This window comes from Balaenoptera ricei, chromosome 21 (genome assembly GCF_028023285.1).
Source record: "Balaenoptera ricei isolate mBalRic1 chromosome 21, mBalRic1.hap2, whole genome shotgun sequence".
Classification (NCBI taxonomy): Eukaryota; Metazoa; Chordata; class Mammalia; order Artiodactyla; family Balaenopteridae; genus Balaenoptera; species Balaenoptera ricei.
The window spans coordinates 4,141,201-4,157,109 of record NC_082659.1 but is presented as its reverse complement, the minus strand read 5'-3'; the positions used below and the strand labels follow the sequence as shown (position 1 = coordinate 4,157,109).

At 34.3% G+C, this 15,909-nt stretch overlaps 1 long non-coding RNA gene across 1 annotated transcript in view; it reads right to left on the bottom strand.

The window, feature by feature from the left end:
• Window positions 1-15,909, bottom strand: part of LOC132356622 (uncharacterized) — a 356,023-nt gene that overhangs the window by 50,632 nt on the left and 289,482 nt on the right. The window contains exons 9-10 of the long non-coding RNA XR_009499931.1: window positions 3,264-3,414; window positions 2,347-2,422 (exon numbers count right to left, since the gene is read on the bottom strand). This is a non-coding gene — a long non-coding RNA (uncharacterized LOC132356622). The remainder of the gene's footprint in view (window positions 1-2,346; window positions 2,423-3,263; window positions 3,415-15,909) is intronic.

Genomic DNA, 15,909 nt, shown 5'->3' with positions numbered 1-15,909 from the left:
TTAAAACATTAAACATACACCTAACTTATGACTCAGCCACTATTACTGTTACACATTATAATGTTTAGTAATAATGGCTACAATATTACTAGCCAAAATTTCTAGGTATTTGCCTAAGAGAAACAAAAGCATGTATAAGCATAAAGCTTCTACAGAAATGTTCAAAGCAACTTTATTACAATAGTCTAAATGTCTATCAATAGGTAAATGGATAAACAGATTGTGATATATACATACAGTAGAATAATGCTAAACAATAAAAAGGAATGAACTGTTGTTATATCCCCAAAGTAATGTTGAACAGAATATACCATACCAAAAGAAAAAAAGTATATGTGCTGTATGATTCCATTTATTAAAAGTTCAAGGAAATGTAAAATAAATGGACAGAAAATTGTTTTTTACTGGGGGACAGACAAGATGGGTGGAGAGGTATGGGAGAAAGGGATTACACAGGAAACTATGAAAGTGATGGATATGTGTAGTATCTTATTGCAATGATGGTTTCATGGGGGTGAACATGTCAAGATGTATTAAATTTCCACTGATAAACATATATAATGAGATGCTGCTACATATCTGTCATAATAGATCAAGTTAAGAAAACTTACTACTAATTGTTGGCAAGGATTTGGAGCCACTGGAACTCTAATACATTTCTAATAGGGAACATTTTCTTATAATGTGAAATATGTACATATCGTATGATGCAGCTCTTCCACTCCTCCATATTTATATCCAAGAGGGATTAGAACACATGAGTTGTTCATATGTGTTTGTAGCTGTTTTATTGATTAATTAAATCTCAAACCTGAAAACAACTCAAATATTTATCATTGGTGAATGGATAAACAAGTTGGGTCACATGCTCACATGACGTATAGTTGACCCTTGAAAAACACGCTTTGAATTGTGTGGGTCCAGATTTTTTTCCCTACATACGAACTATAGTATTACACAATCCACAGTTTGTTGAATCCATGGATGTGGAACCACGGTTACAGAAGGCCAACTATAAGTTTTATGAGGATTTTTGACTACATGGAAGGTCAGTACCCCTAGTCCCTGTGTTGTTCAAGGGTCAGCCATATACTATTCAGCAATGAATCCTGCATGCAACAACACTGATATACGTTGTAAGTTATAGGGAGGGAAATAATCCAGTCAAAAATTTACATGAATGATTCCATTTCTAGTAAATTCTAGAACAGGCAGAACTAAGTGTTTCAGTGATGGAAAGCATATCAAGATTGACTGTAAAGATTTTTAAGAACTTTTTAAGGGATGGACATTTTATTGGTGGTTACACACATTCGTCAAAATTCATCAAGTTTTACACCTAACATTGGCACTTTTTATTGAGTGTAAATTATATCTCAATATAGTTGATTTAAACAACATTGAAGTACCAGGTTTCTAAGAAGCTGAATCTTAAAATATTGACATAACATTTCATAAGATACTACAATATGAATTCCTACAAAAATTTAATACCTTTTATTTGTGTGAAGCTGAAATTCAGAGTCAAATCTACAATTAAGGTTATGATCTACTCTTTCAGAATTCGAAAAATAGTGTAAAAAGGAAAGCACTGGTCTACATACGAATTGCTAAAAATCCAGCCATATTCAATTCACGTATACACAAACTTATTGGATTTAATATCCTTTTAAAAAGGTGAAATTGGTATAATTTGTCATTTTACCTATTTGAGCTAAATTTGTTCTGCATAAGAGTACAACAGCTACCTCTGATTATTGTTAGAATGTGTCAGATTTCAACGAAGAGCCTTTCAGTCGAAATGCAGTATATATTATTGTAGTGTATATATAGTAGTTGTAACAAAATGACAATTCAGAGCATTTTTCTCATGTCTAAGGAGCTTGTAATCACATTTCATGGCTCGCCTCAGGTGATGCCCCATGGAGTTAGCAGGGGTCCACCTGCCCAGTGCACTGTCTTCAAGGCTGTAGTTCTTTCTGCTCTGGACACTCTTCCTACAGTCTTCACATACTCCCCTCCCTCCCTGCATTTAGGTTCTAGGTCTATACTATAAAATTCAGGCTGGCCGATACAAAATTCTAAAATAGACTTTTACTTTCCCATTCTACATTTTAAAATCTTGTTTCTTTTCCTCTAAGACATGACTATATGCATTAAACTTTAAGTGTATTTTTTATTATTCAAGGCTGTAGGTTCTGTGAAAGAGTACTTTGATTTTTTTGTCACTGCTTTATATTTACTGCCTGTTTACAACAGGTACTCTGGAAATATTTTTTAGATCGACACCAGCTTGGGCACATAAATGAATGGAGGCATCTGAGGTCTGTCAGAGTTCTGACTTACCGTACTGATCAAGTTTCTGTTTTTCAACCTTGGTGTTAGCCCAGAAAAGTGAGAAATCGGGATTTCTCAGCTGGAGCTGCAGAAAAAAATAAAATCCGAGCCATTTAGAAAACAAGCTATACATCTGTAATAAAGCATAGTTTCCTAACTACTTTCAGGAAGACTAAAGGACTTAGAAATCAAAAACAAAAACTTATTTTCGGTTCTACTGTCTGAACACATCAATTGTCTCCATTAATTTATCCTGATCTATCATCCAGTCAGTAAAACATTTATTCTCATCCTCCCTCTTTCCCTGATCACCTTCGTCCTCTATCTCCTTGCCAAGTGATTGTAATCACGTTCAATCTCACCAAGTGTAGATACTGAAAAGCAACAGAATTGTTCTTTTTCTTTTTACCTGATTCCAACTAAAATCCAAATTGAACCTAAATTCAAGTCAAGAATATGTGGGCTATCTAGTTTTTATATCCAACCTCTTCACAATCCAAAATTATTTATTCACATTTGGCCCCAGTAGGAGGGGATTGAGCATAGGAAGGACAGTGGCAACTTGCAAAGGAATCTATTTGCTTCCTTTGGTCCGTGACACAGATTTGACTTACTCATCACCTCTGGTTCTACCGCCTGAATTTCAACAGGAGAAATTACAGCTCGGTGTTTTCTGCAGCAGACCAATTTAGCATGACAGAAAACGGTTTACTCTCATTTGCTTCTGCTACTAACTAGTGTCAGACAACCTAGCAAAGCTTTTTTTTTAAGTAAGGAAAAATAAGAAACTAAAATCAAGAGTGAACTAGGTTTGGATTCATTCAAGATTTGTTATTTGTTAGGTTTGACCTTGGGGAAGTATTCCACTCAGGTTGATTCACACAGAGTGTTACAAGGATTAAGTGGAGAAATCTTTGGTAACATACTTAGCAAGGAAGACACTGGGGTCCCACCAAAACAGCAGCGATTCCAGAGTAGAATGGAGCTCCACAGTGAAAGTCAGCCTCAGAATCCCCGCTGACTGGGTTCCTGTCAGCAAGACTGGATTGTTTTCACCTCTCAGCCATCAAGATAATTCTGTAAAATAATCATTTATATTAATAACATAATTGGAGTAAAGTGGTTGATCTATTATCACCATTATTTAGCCACTCAATTTTCCTTCAATTGTTCCACCTATTTTTATATTTTATAAATGTATCTTTAAGAAGGTCTATACTCCTTTTCAGGAATATGTGAATATTGTAACAAATCCTTGATGAGTTTTGTTGAGTAAAATATTAGCATATTGCATTAATGCCATCCACAATGCTTTTCCTCTAATAAGAAACCTTTGGTGTGGTATCAAATGAGTAATAAGAACTCGAATTTTACATTAATATTCATAAAAAGTAATGTCATCCTTGAGCTTTTTCTCCATGTTATTTGGACAGTAGCACAGAAAGTATCTTGAGAATTTTATTCATAAAGAACATGTCAGTTCAGCCTGAGATTAAAAATTTAATAACTAGTATACAGATTTTAATATCATTTTTGTCCATTGGTTTAGGATTTGAAGAAGATTTGGGAAATAACATTTCCATTGAAATTTTAATACAATTGTAACTTTTATAGAGATTACTTTCCTCTAATACTCACTTTAGGAGTTGTCGCCATAAAACAACTCAACAAATTTTACTAATATTCAGGCAACTTTATTTTTTAGAGCAAGAGAAGTTGGTATGACCACTGTAGCTATTTGTAAAAGATAATATAAGGCCAACTCTTCCCCAGCAAACAACAACTGTCTGCAAATTCTTTTCCATAAATAATGAAAAAAAAAAAAAGTTTGTTCAGAAATCATGTCAACAGATGCCAACCTATGAATAATTGCTATAACAAGGGAAACTTCCCTCATAGAGTTTTCCAGATTTTGTGTGATTTGTAGTCATCTGTAGTAAAAAGTGTTCATCATTATTCTTTTGTACAATGACCAAATCATATAATAAAACTTAAATGGGTGGAATTAAACAAAAATAGAATTTCTGTGATAAGAATACAAACATTCATACTGCTATTTTTTCTTTCTTTTCTTTCTTCCCTTCTTTTCTTGTCCTGCTTTTAACACTCAAATGCAGAAGTCTAAATTCACCACAAGAGAGGCTGCTCTTAGAATGATGCAGAATATCAGGTGTTTCATTTGACATGGTATTAAGTTAGTTTTATTACGAATTGAATTGAATTGAAAGTTAAGGTGCTTAACATAGAGGTTGAAAGTAAGCATGTGAATAATGTTGAAAATGGAGACTTTACTTTTACTATAAATTCAATATTTAATCATTAAAGCAGTCATACATATAACAGTATTGTGATATAAAATAGAACAATGGGTTATATAATCTGCTTTAAAGGTCATTATGATAAATGACAAAAATTTCATAATATAATTAGTAACTTTTGAAATGTAGTGCTTGGCATTTCTTTCTTTTTTTTTTTTCCCCTAAATTATTTATTTATTTATTTTTGGCTGTGTTGGGTCTTCGTTTCTGCGCGAGGGCTTTCTCTAGTTGCGGCGAGCGGGGGCCACTCTTCATCGCGGTGCGCGGGCCTCTCACTGTCGCGGCCTCTCTTGTTGCGGAGCACAGGCTCCAGACGCGCAGGCTCAGTAGTTGTGGCTCACGGGCCCAGTTGCTCCGCGGCATGTGGGATCCTCCCAGACCAGGGCTCGAACCCGTGTCCCCTGCATTGGCAGACAGACTCTCAACCACTGCGCCACTAGGGAAGCCCCAGTCCTTGGCATTTTCACTTGTTCATAAGAGCACTTTTTATTTTAAACCTGTGAAGTGTTTGTACTTTGATGTTGATCCATCGTTATTTTTTGGTGTGAAAATTATCCAAGCCTCTCAAAATGCACTGAGGATATTTTTAAATTTTGTATACTCTGTAAGGGTTTATATAACAAGGAAATTATTATTTGAAGTATTGTTTTAAAAAGATTTTTGTACAGTTATGAGCCTGTTCCCATTTACAGGGTAATATTTAAGCCACTTTAAATAATTCCTCATTGATACTGTTTTTTGAAGAATGTCAGATCCTTTTTCCAACATTAGAAACTTGTAACATTCAAGGACATGAAAGAAGGGGGCTGAGCTGAAAAGGGCTCTGGATCCAGTGCCCAGAATTTCCACATTATGCTGTCCCTCCTGGTGTTCAGTATGCAAGTTGATGCGTGCACGCTAAGCTGGAGTCGTATTTAAAGCCAAAATCCGAGAGTCTTCTCTGATATCAGAAAAAAATCAAGGTTGCTTACTATTATCATTAACATTGTTCTCTTTGAGTAGATGATGTAAAAACAAGAGAAAGAAAAAAGTATAAAATTGGTAAGAAATAAACAGCAGTAGCAAAGTGATTGTGTGCACATTTTACAATTTTATAGATAGAAATCCTAAGGTAAGCTAGTTAACACTTCAAAGGAGCAATACACACAATAGTAATATTAAGAATTATTAGACAGTGAATACCTATGGAAATGACCAATGTCTCAATAACAACAAAAATTCACAGAGATAGACATCATCATAAGTTCTTCAGATCTCTCCCTCTCACCTTCTCTGTCTATCTCTATATCATATCAAAATAATATAAACTGCACTGGTAAACACTAAGGTTGGATAAAGAAACCATGTATTATAAATATGTCAACCCTTCCTGAACAAATATGATCCTGATAAAAATACTAACAGCTTTGTCAACGATTGAAACTTTAAATATGAAAAAATGAAATGAAAATTGGGCAGAGATATTCTAAAATTTAGTAATATTGAGGAGGCTAGTCCTATTGGATACTGAAACATATTGCAGAGCTACAGAATTTATGGTATCATAGTAACTGCACACACAGCTCAACACAATAAAGACCAGAAATAGAAAAATGTTTTAACATATGATAAAAGTGGCATTCAAAATAAGTGGATAATCAGTAGAGTATTAAGTAAATGACATTGGGATTGCTGGATAGTCACCTAAACAAAATCCAGTTCCTTCCCTCCTTCACTCTTTATAACAATTTAACTGCAAATTAATCATCAATAGTAGATTTAAATACTAAAGATGCACCACAAAATTATTTGAAGAAATCATGGGATATTAAGCAATTATATTTTTGAAATCAGCATATTAAAAATATAATCTTGAAGTCATATTTCTGCTATACGTCAAAGTACAATTTTTGAATGAAAAATGCTAATGTAAAAAACTTAAAGCATAAAAAATTCAAACTGAGAAAATATTTGCAACCTATACACAGGAATAGGGCATGTTTCCTTAACACCACTTGATATGGATACAAGACAAACAGGGATTTAACTGACAGGTCATTAGGAAAAAACAATACTGAAATATAACTACAAATAACATTTACACAAATATTCTCACTGTAAATAATAATTTGCAAATTAAAATCATGATATATATATATATATATATATATTTTTTTTTACTACAAATTAAGAAAAATAGTGTGATAATAACTTGCTGCTCAGAGTGTGGAGCGAGGAACATTCCCATAACAAGAACCACTCCCAGTTCTGGTCCAGTTAATTAGCTAATATCTATCAGAATTATCACATGTCACATACTTTGATTTAGCAACTCAATGTTTAAGATTTTACATCCAACTATGAGCCCATGGGTATATATATGTAAAGATAGGTATGTACACTACAATGCTATTCATTGGGGTATGTTTGTAGTAACAAAATATACAAACCAATTTAGTGTCCAACAACAAAAAACTAACGAAGTATAATATTCCCTTGCAATGAAGTACTATGAAACCGAAAAAACAAACAAAAACAATGTGTCACAGCCATCACTGATATGAACCCCACCCCCAGAGCAAAATGATATATGGAAAGAGTTTGTAGAACAGTGTCTATGGTGTGTAGCATCTAGGATGGAAGAAGTAATGGAAAAGGTGAATGACAATTACTGGATTACTACACAAGCAACACTTGACAGCTGCTGCTTCTATGGTGGCATTTGTGGACATCTGAGTCCCAGAGGACAAAAGGTCACTGGAAGATTAACTTTCATTTTGTTTTATACACATACACACATACGTCTATATACACATATATATGTATAGACATATATACATATACAGATATATATATATATATATATATATGCCTTCACTGTTTGAATTTTATTTTACCTTTGCAAATATTATCTATTCAATAAATTCCTAACAATTTAAAATGTATTTATAACATGTGAACTTAGTTAACCTATTTGAAACTAAAACTTAGTTTAGATCTAAAGAAAGTGTTGTTGCATTCTACTTGAGTTTTAAAATAATTGTGTTTTGCAAACACACCAAATCAAAACATGTATTAGTAACAGAAAATATTACTTATAAAATGATTTTGAGGGGCTTCCTGGTGGCACAGTGGTTGAGAATCTGCCTGCCAATGCAGGGGACACGGGTTCGAGCCCTGGTCTGGGAAGATCCCACATGCCACGGAGCAACTGGGCCCGTGAGCCACAATTACTGAGCCTGCGTGTCTGGAGCCTGTGCTCCGCAACAAGGGAGGCCGCGATAATGAGAGGCCCGCGCACCGCGATGAAGAGTGGCCCCCACTTGCCGCAACTAGAGAAAGCCCTCGCACAGAAACGAAGACCCAACACAGCCAATTTATTTATTTAAATAAATAAATAAAAGAGCCAATTTATTTATTTAAATAAATAAATAAATAAAATTTTTTTTAAAAAAATGATTTTGAGTGGTTTCTCTAAGTTTCATGAAATCAAAGTACTACACAGTAAGAATATGCTCTGGGATCAAAAATAAATGAAAAACAATCAGTTATAACACACAACTTGAATCTTTGAACGACTGATGTATACTGCCATTCTTGAGATGTTTAGAAAGGAAGACAGGAAATTTCTGTTCTCCCTAATAAATAATTCCTGGCCATTCTATTAATTCGTAAATGATTTCTGACTTTCAAGAATATCATTTACTTAAACAGCAAGACAGACCATAGAGATAGAACCAAATTTCCTTTTGACGTATGACTTTCAAAGTTATAGTTTCCTTTTGATCCGAATATATATATTAGATTACCTTTTTCCCTTCAAACTCTTGACATTTTGCTACTGAGTTGAAGCCCAGCCTCATAGCTAATGACATTGCCTTAACATGATGAGTTCACTTGGTGAAGTTTTAGAACAAGGACTTTTGGAGTGGAACAGAGTTTTCTTCCTTTCCATCCCAAAGTGGCCAATTTCAGTGGCTACTCTGAGATATATGTAAATATGCGTTCCAATACAAGTTAACATATTGTTAATGGTAATGTATTTCAAGTGTTCACGTGCAGTCAATATGGAAATTGAATTTCATCTGCAAGCAGAAAGAAGTTACCTCTTCTAAATGAAGAGTTTATGAATATGGAAATGTGAGGCTAAATCATAGTATGACCATCTTTTCTGAGAGATATTTAATTACCTGAAAGAAGCACGAGACACTGTCATTTGTAAGGAAAAATGACAGCCTGTAATAAAAAGAAGGAATGCTAAGGATGTATTTTAACAATATATTATTAAAGAGAGTGAAATAGGATATGGAAAGAGTGAAGGACTCCAGAGGAATAAATTACATGCAGCTCAGACTCGCTCACTAACTACCTGTATGACCACTATTTTCTCTTGATTAGATATTAACTGGTTATAATACATGCCTTACCTCCTTCCAATATTTTTTGTAATGAAGAAATGGAAAATATATATGGAAGTCATTTTTAGAGCTTTAAAAAACACCCCTTGAATATATCATTTTCATAATTCTGGAGGTATTTTTATTATTTGATAGCATGATGACATTGGTAACAATAACCAAGTAATTAAAAGAGAATCTCATCATTATTCACTTAATAACTTTTCATGACTAAATAATTTGCCACTAAATAATTTGTCCGGGAAAAGAAGGAAGCTTGGTTTCAAGCATCTTTTCCCACTGGAAAAGGGGAAAATATAACAGGATCACTAAACCTCTTAAAAGAGTGGGAGAAGTACTGATGAATGTCTCTGCATCCAATTTTTCATTGAACAATAAATGTACTCTCAAATTTCTACGTTGTTGAAGGACAAACATTTTTGTTTGACTGAAGAGGCAGGTCCGCACTGTCCTTCCCAGCTCCTTTTGGCTGTTTTGGGGAAAGCTTTCCTCTACTTCTGTTCATTGGTAGCAGCAACAGCTGGTCCCCCTGCCTCTGATGGAGACTGCCGCCGTTTCCTTTCCCACCCCAGCTGATGAGGGTGTCTATTATTTATGATCATTAGCTTACACTCATCCCTCAGCTTTTGGGCAGGTATACAAAAACAAATCAGCACATCAATCTTTTCCTCCCGAGTTTCCAGTCTACGAATTCACACCTGCCCCTTTCCCCTATTTATTAGGCAAAAGCCTGTATCCACAGATGGGCCTTACAGCAGGAAGGAAAGGAAGAACAAAATTTAAAAGCATGAAAACCTACAGATAATTCTGTCATCTTGTTCATATTATTAAAAAAAGAAAGATCATTAGCACTTGATATTCCACAGTTGCAAGTCATCCTCAGCCGTGTTTCATTTTCACTGAATGTCGTTTAGATGTAAATACATCAGGACATATAAATACCAAGGATATGATTTACATGTTCAAATTGTTAAAAATGCACAGAGAAAGAAAATACTTTTGATGCAGTAAAGAAATAAACATTTCTTTTCGAAACACTGAGTAGCCCTAACAGATATTTTAGCATCTGGGAGAGGGACTAAAACACAGGTCTTTTCCGAAGTAGACACATTGAAGTGTTTTAAATAAAATGAACCAGAGCATCCCTATTTAAAGAACTCCACGGTTTTCAAAATAGTGTTTCTCTTATACAAAGTGTTACAAAGCCAGAAGTATTTCTACAGTCCTACCCACATGTATAAAATCACCCTGATGTTCAGTGAATTTTTAGATAACTGATCGCATTAAAACTGCAGTTTGAATTGAATTAACTGAGCGTTTTGGCTTCCTACAAGAAACATAACTTGATGGACAGCATGTTTATCTTTAATATAAGAAATATAAATCTAAGTTTAGTAACTTTTGAAATGTAATAACATGAATCAAAGTTGAGGCCAGAGATTTCTTTTAGGGTTCTTATTAACAAGGCCACTGCAAATAAATGAAAAGTAAAAATGGTGAGGGTAAAGCCCTGTGAAGAGGGCATCATTTCTGTACTAAAGATAGATGTTTAAACACATGCCCTCTGACATGGCCTTCACCTGAATTTCTAGCAGCAGCTGCAGCTTAAAGTGTACTCAACGTAGATAACTCTGGAAAAAACACTGAAAGAGGAAAACAAAATTACTTTCTAGATGTTTAGTTCAACACCATAATTATGTAAAAATAAATATAACATTAATTCTGATAATACTCTCAACATGTCATCTATTTATAATTTCCCTGATTTCAGGTAGCTTATACAGAATCTCACCAAGGTTAAAGTGAAACTAAGGCAAAAGCTGAATATGAATCGTAAAGAAATAAGGTTTGAATGAAGTATCTTTTATTTTTGAATTATGTTTAGACTCTATTGAAAGTCTAAACCTGCTTAATTATAAGGATTTTAAAATCCAAAATTCACTTCTAGTGTCCCCTTTCTCTATCACTATTTATGTCTGTATCTACAACTACAGCAATGTCTACATCTGTATTCTCATTTATATTCCTTACTTTATCCCTATATTTATTCACATGCAAAGCAATGTAACTATTTCAAGGGTCTCAGACTAACAAAGCATTACTAGATTTTGTTTTCCCTAAAATTGTCAGTTTGTTAAAAATAAGCCTGTGTTAGGTGGATTCTATCAAACATCCTACCCTTCTGAAACTCCTCCAAAAAATTTCAGAGGAAGGAATACTCCAAAGCTCATTCTACAAGGCCACTATCAGGCCTGATACCAAAACCAGACAAAGATATCACAAAAAAAGGAAATTACAGGCCAATATCACAGATGAACACAGACACAAAAATTCTCAACAAAATAGTAGCAAACCGAATCCAACAACACAGTAAAAGGATCACCATGATCAAGTGGGATTTATCCCAGGGATGCAAGGATTTTTCAATATTCACAGATCAATCAGTGTGATACACCGCATTAACAAATTGGAGAATAAAAACTGTATGATCATTTCAATATATTCAGAAAAAGCTTTTGTCAAAATTCCACACCCATTTATGATAAAAACTCTCTAGAAAGTGGGAATAGAGGGAACCTATATCAACATAATAAAGGCCATATATGACAAACCACAACAACATAATAAAGGCCATATACAACAAACCCACAGCAAGCATCATTCTCAAAGGTGAAAAACTGGAAGTATTTCCTCTAAGATCAGGAACAAGACAAGGATGTCCACTCTCACCACTATTATTCAACATAGTTTTGGAAGTTCTAGCCACGGCAATCAGAGAAGAAACAGAAATAAAAGGAATCCAGATTGGAAAGGAAGTAAAACTGTCACTGTTTGCAGATGACATACTATACATAGAAAACCATAAAGATTCTACCAGAGCAAGATCCTTTTTGACCCACCTCCTAGAGAAATGGAAACAAAAACAAAAATAAACAAATGGGACCTAATGAAACTTAAAAGCTTTTGCACAGCAAAGGAAACCATAAACAAGACAAAAAGACAACCCTCAGTATGGGAGAAAATATTTGCAAATGAAGCAACTGACAAATGATTAATCTCCAAAATATACAAGCAGCTCATGCAGCTCAATATCAAAGAAACAAACAACCCAATCCAAAAATGGGCAGAAGATCTAAATAGACATTTCTCCAAAGAAGATATACAGAGTGCCAACAAACACACAAAAGGATGCTCAACATCACTAATCATTAGAGAAATGCAAATCAAAACCACAACGAGGTATCACCTCACACCAGTCAGAATGGCCATCATCAAAAAATCTACAAACAATAAATGCTGGAGAGAGTGTGGAGAATAAGGGAACCCTCTTGCACTGTTAGTGGGAATGTAAATTGATACAGCCACTAGGGAGAACAGTATGGAGGTTCCTTAAAAAACTAAAAATAGAACTACCATATGACCCAGCAATCCCACTACTAGGCATATACCCTGAGAAAACCATAACTCAAAAAGAGTCATGTACCACAATGTTCATTGCAGCACTATTTACAATAGCCAGGTCATGGAAGCAACCTAAGTGTTCATCGAAAGATGAATGGATAAAGAAGATGTGGCACATTTATACAATGGAATATTACTCAGCCATGAAAAGAAACGAAATTGAGTTATTTGTAGTGAGGTGGATGGACCTAGAGTCTGTCATACAGAGTGAAGTAAATGAGAAAGAGAAAAACAAATACTATATGCTAATACATATATATGGAATCTAAAAAAACAAAAAACAAAAAAGGTTCTGAAGAACCTAGGGGGCTGGCCAGGAATAAAGATGCAGACGTAGAGAATGGACTTGAGGACATGGAGATGGGGAAGGGTAAGCTGGGATGAAGTGAGAGAGTGGCATGGACATATATACACTACCAAATGTAAAATAGATAGCTAGTGGGAAGCAGCCACATAGCACAGGGAGATCGGCTCAGTGCTTTGTGACCACCTAGAGGGGTGGGATAGGGAAGGTGGGAGGGAGACGCAAGAGGGAGGGGATATGGGGATGTATGTATATGTATAGCTGATTCACTTTGTTATACAGCAGAAACTAACACAACAATGTAAAGTAATTATACTCCAATAAAGATGTTAAAAAAAAAAAAAAAGATTCTACCAGAAAACTATTAGAGCTCATCAATGAATTTGGTAAAGTTGCAGGATACAAAATTAATGCACAATAATCTCTTGCATTTCTATACACTGACAATGAAAGATCAGAAAGAGAAACACCATACACAAAAATAAACTCAAAATGGATTGAAGACCTAAATGTAAGGCCAGATACTATAAAACTCTTAGAGGAAAACAGAGGCAGAACACTCTATGACATCAGCCACAGCAAGATCTTTTTCGATCTACCTCTTTGAGTAATGAAAATAAAAACGAGCATAAACAAATGGGACCTAATTAAACTTAAAATCTTTTGCACAGCAAAGGAAACCATAAACAAGAAGAAAAAACAACCCTCAGAATGTTAGAAAATATTTGCGAATGAAGCAACTGACAAGGGATTAATCTCCAAAATATACAAACAGCTCGTGCAGCTCAATATCAAAAAAACAAACAACCCAATCAAAAAATGGATGGAAGACCTAAATAGACATTTCTCCAAAGAAGAAATACAGATGGCCAACAAACACATGAAAAGATGTTCAACATTACTACTTATTAAAGAAATGCAAATCAAAACTACAATGAGGTTATCACATCACACCAGTCAGGATGGCCATCATCAAAAAACCTACAAACAATAAACGCTGAAGAGGGTGTGGAGAAAGGGGAACCCTCCTACATTGTTGGTGGGAATGTAAATTGGTTCAGCCACTATGGAGAACAGTATGGAGATTCCTTAAAAAACTAAAAATAGAACTACCATATGCTCCAGCAATCCCACTCCTGGACATATATATGGAGAAAACCATAATTCGAAATGATACATGCACCCCTGTGTTCATTGCAACACTATTTACAATAGCCAAGACATGGAAGCAACCTAAATGTCCATCAACAGAGAAATGGATAAAGAAGATGTCATACATATATACAATGGAATATTACTCAGCCATAAAAAAAGAATGAAATAATGCCATTTGCAGCAACATGGATGGACCTAGAGATTGTCATACTGAGTGAAGTCAGCCAGAGAAAAGCAAACATCATATGATATCACTTATATGTGGAATCTAAAAAAAAGGCTACAAGTGAACTTATCTATTGTACAAAACAGAAAGAGTTACAGATGTAGAAAATAAACTTATGGTTACCAGGGGGTAAGGGGGGGAGGGATAAATTGGAAGATCGGGAGTGACACATACACACTACTATATATAAAATAGATAATAAGGGCCTACTGTATAGCACGGGGAACTCTCCTCAATACTCTGTAATGGCCTATATGGGAAAAGAATCTAAAAAAGAATGTATATATGTATATGTATAACAGATTCACTTTGCTGTACACCTGAAACTAACACAACATTGTAAATCAACTATACCCCAATAAAAATTTTTTTTAAAAAAGCCTGTGTTATAAGTCTTCTAAAATGACACAAGTCATCTAACAATATTCAGTTCTATATATAGAAGACATTGTCCCAGGAAACAGAATATGTAATTACTCTGCAAATAATGTCTTCTGTAGCCTCTGGTGTACTGCAATTTCTATGAAGAATGCAAACTAAGCCAACATGACTATTCCTGCTAATAGTATTGGTCTTATGAGAGCCTAAACTAAGAATCATGAGAAAGGTCACACATTTGCCTAAAAGAAGCAGACAATAAAAAATCCTAAAATATGAGCTATAATTAACTTAAACTTACTACATTTTATTCTATTGCTAATAAATTGTGGAAGTGATGATAAATATTGTCTCATGTTTGAAGTAACTTAAGTAAAATGTCTTAGTTTCCATTTTTTGTTTGTACAGAAAATCTAATTTACTTTTAAAAAATAAATGCTTCTTTAAAGGTCATGTGATAGGACTATTACAAACTTGGAAAACGGAAGCACAATATATAGACATCCTGTTGTTAATGGCAGAATGCTATTGTTAATATTGGTTATTGCTATTGCTAGTGTATCTGAAGTTAACCCAGTGTTAAGGGAGAAAAGTAAATAATTAAAGTCTTCACTTAACCAATTTAGTCGTGTGGTTTGAACAAGTTATTTAAACTTCTAAATTAGAGTTTTCTTACCTCAAAAATGCAAATGACAAGACTGGCTCATATTGGGGTTCTACCTTGCGCAAGTCAATTTATTCAAAGATTTCAGTCTGGTAACTGAATTACATGAGTATCTTAAACAATGGCAACTCTTAACTACTATCATTTCTTATTTGAAAAATTTATGTTGAAATGCTCAAATTTTGGCAAATGACAGAATACCAAGAGTTACACTTGGAGAAAAATATTTGAGAGATTATAGCAATGCTTTAATGTTCTTCCATCACTGATGAAGTTCTTTACAAGTCCTTTGCCCAATTTTGAATTAGATTGTTCATTTATTTGTTATTTGTTATTGTTCATTTATTTGTCATTTATTTGAGTCTTGGGTTTTCTTTATATATTCTGGATGTTAATCTCTCATCAGATACGATTTGCAAATATTTCTTCCACTCTGTATGATGCCTCTTCACTCTTCACTCTAGTGATAGTGTCCTTTGATGGATAAAACTTTTGATTTCAATGACACCAATTTATCTATTTTACTTTTGTTGCCTGTGCCTTTGTTATTCTATCCAAGAAATAACTGCCAATTCCAATGTCACAAAGCATTTCCCCCATATTATCTTCTAAGAGTTTTACAGTTTTAGTGCGAACATTTAGTTCTCCTATCCATTTTAAGGTAATTA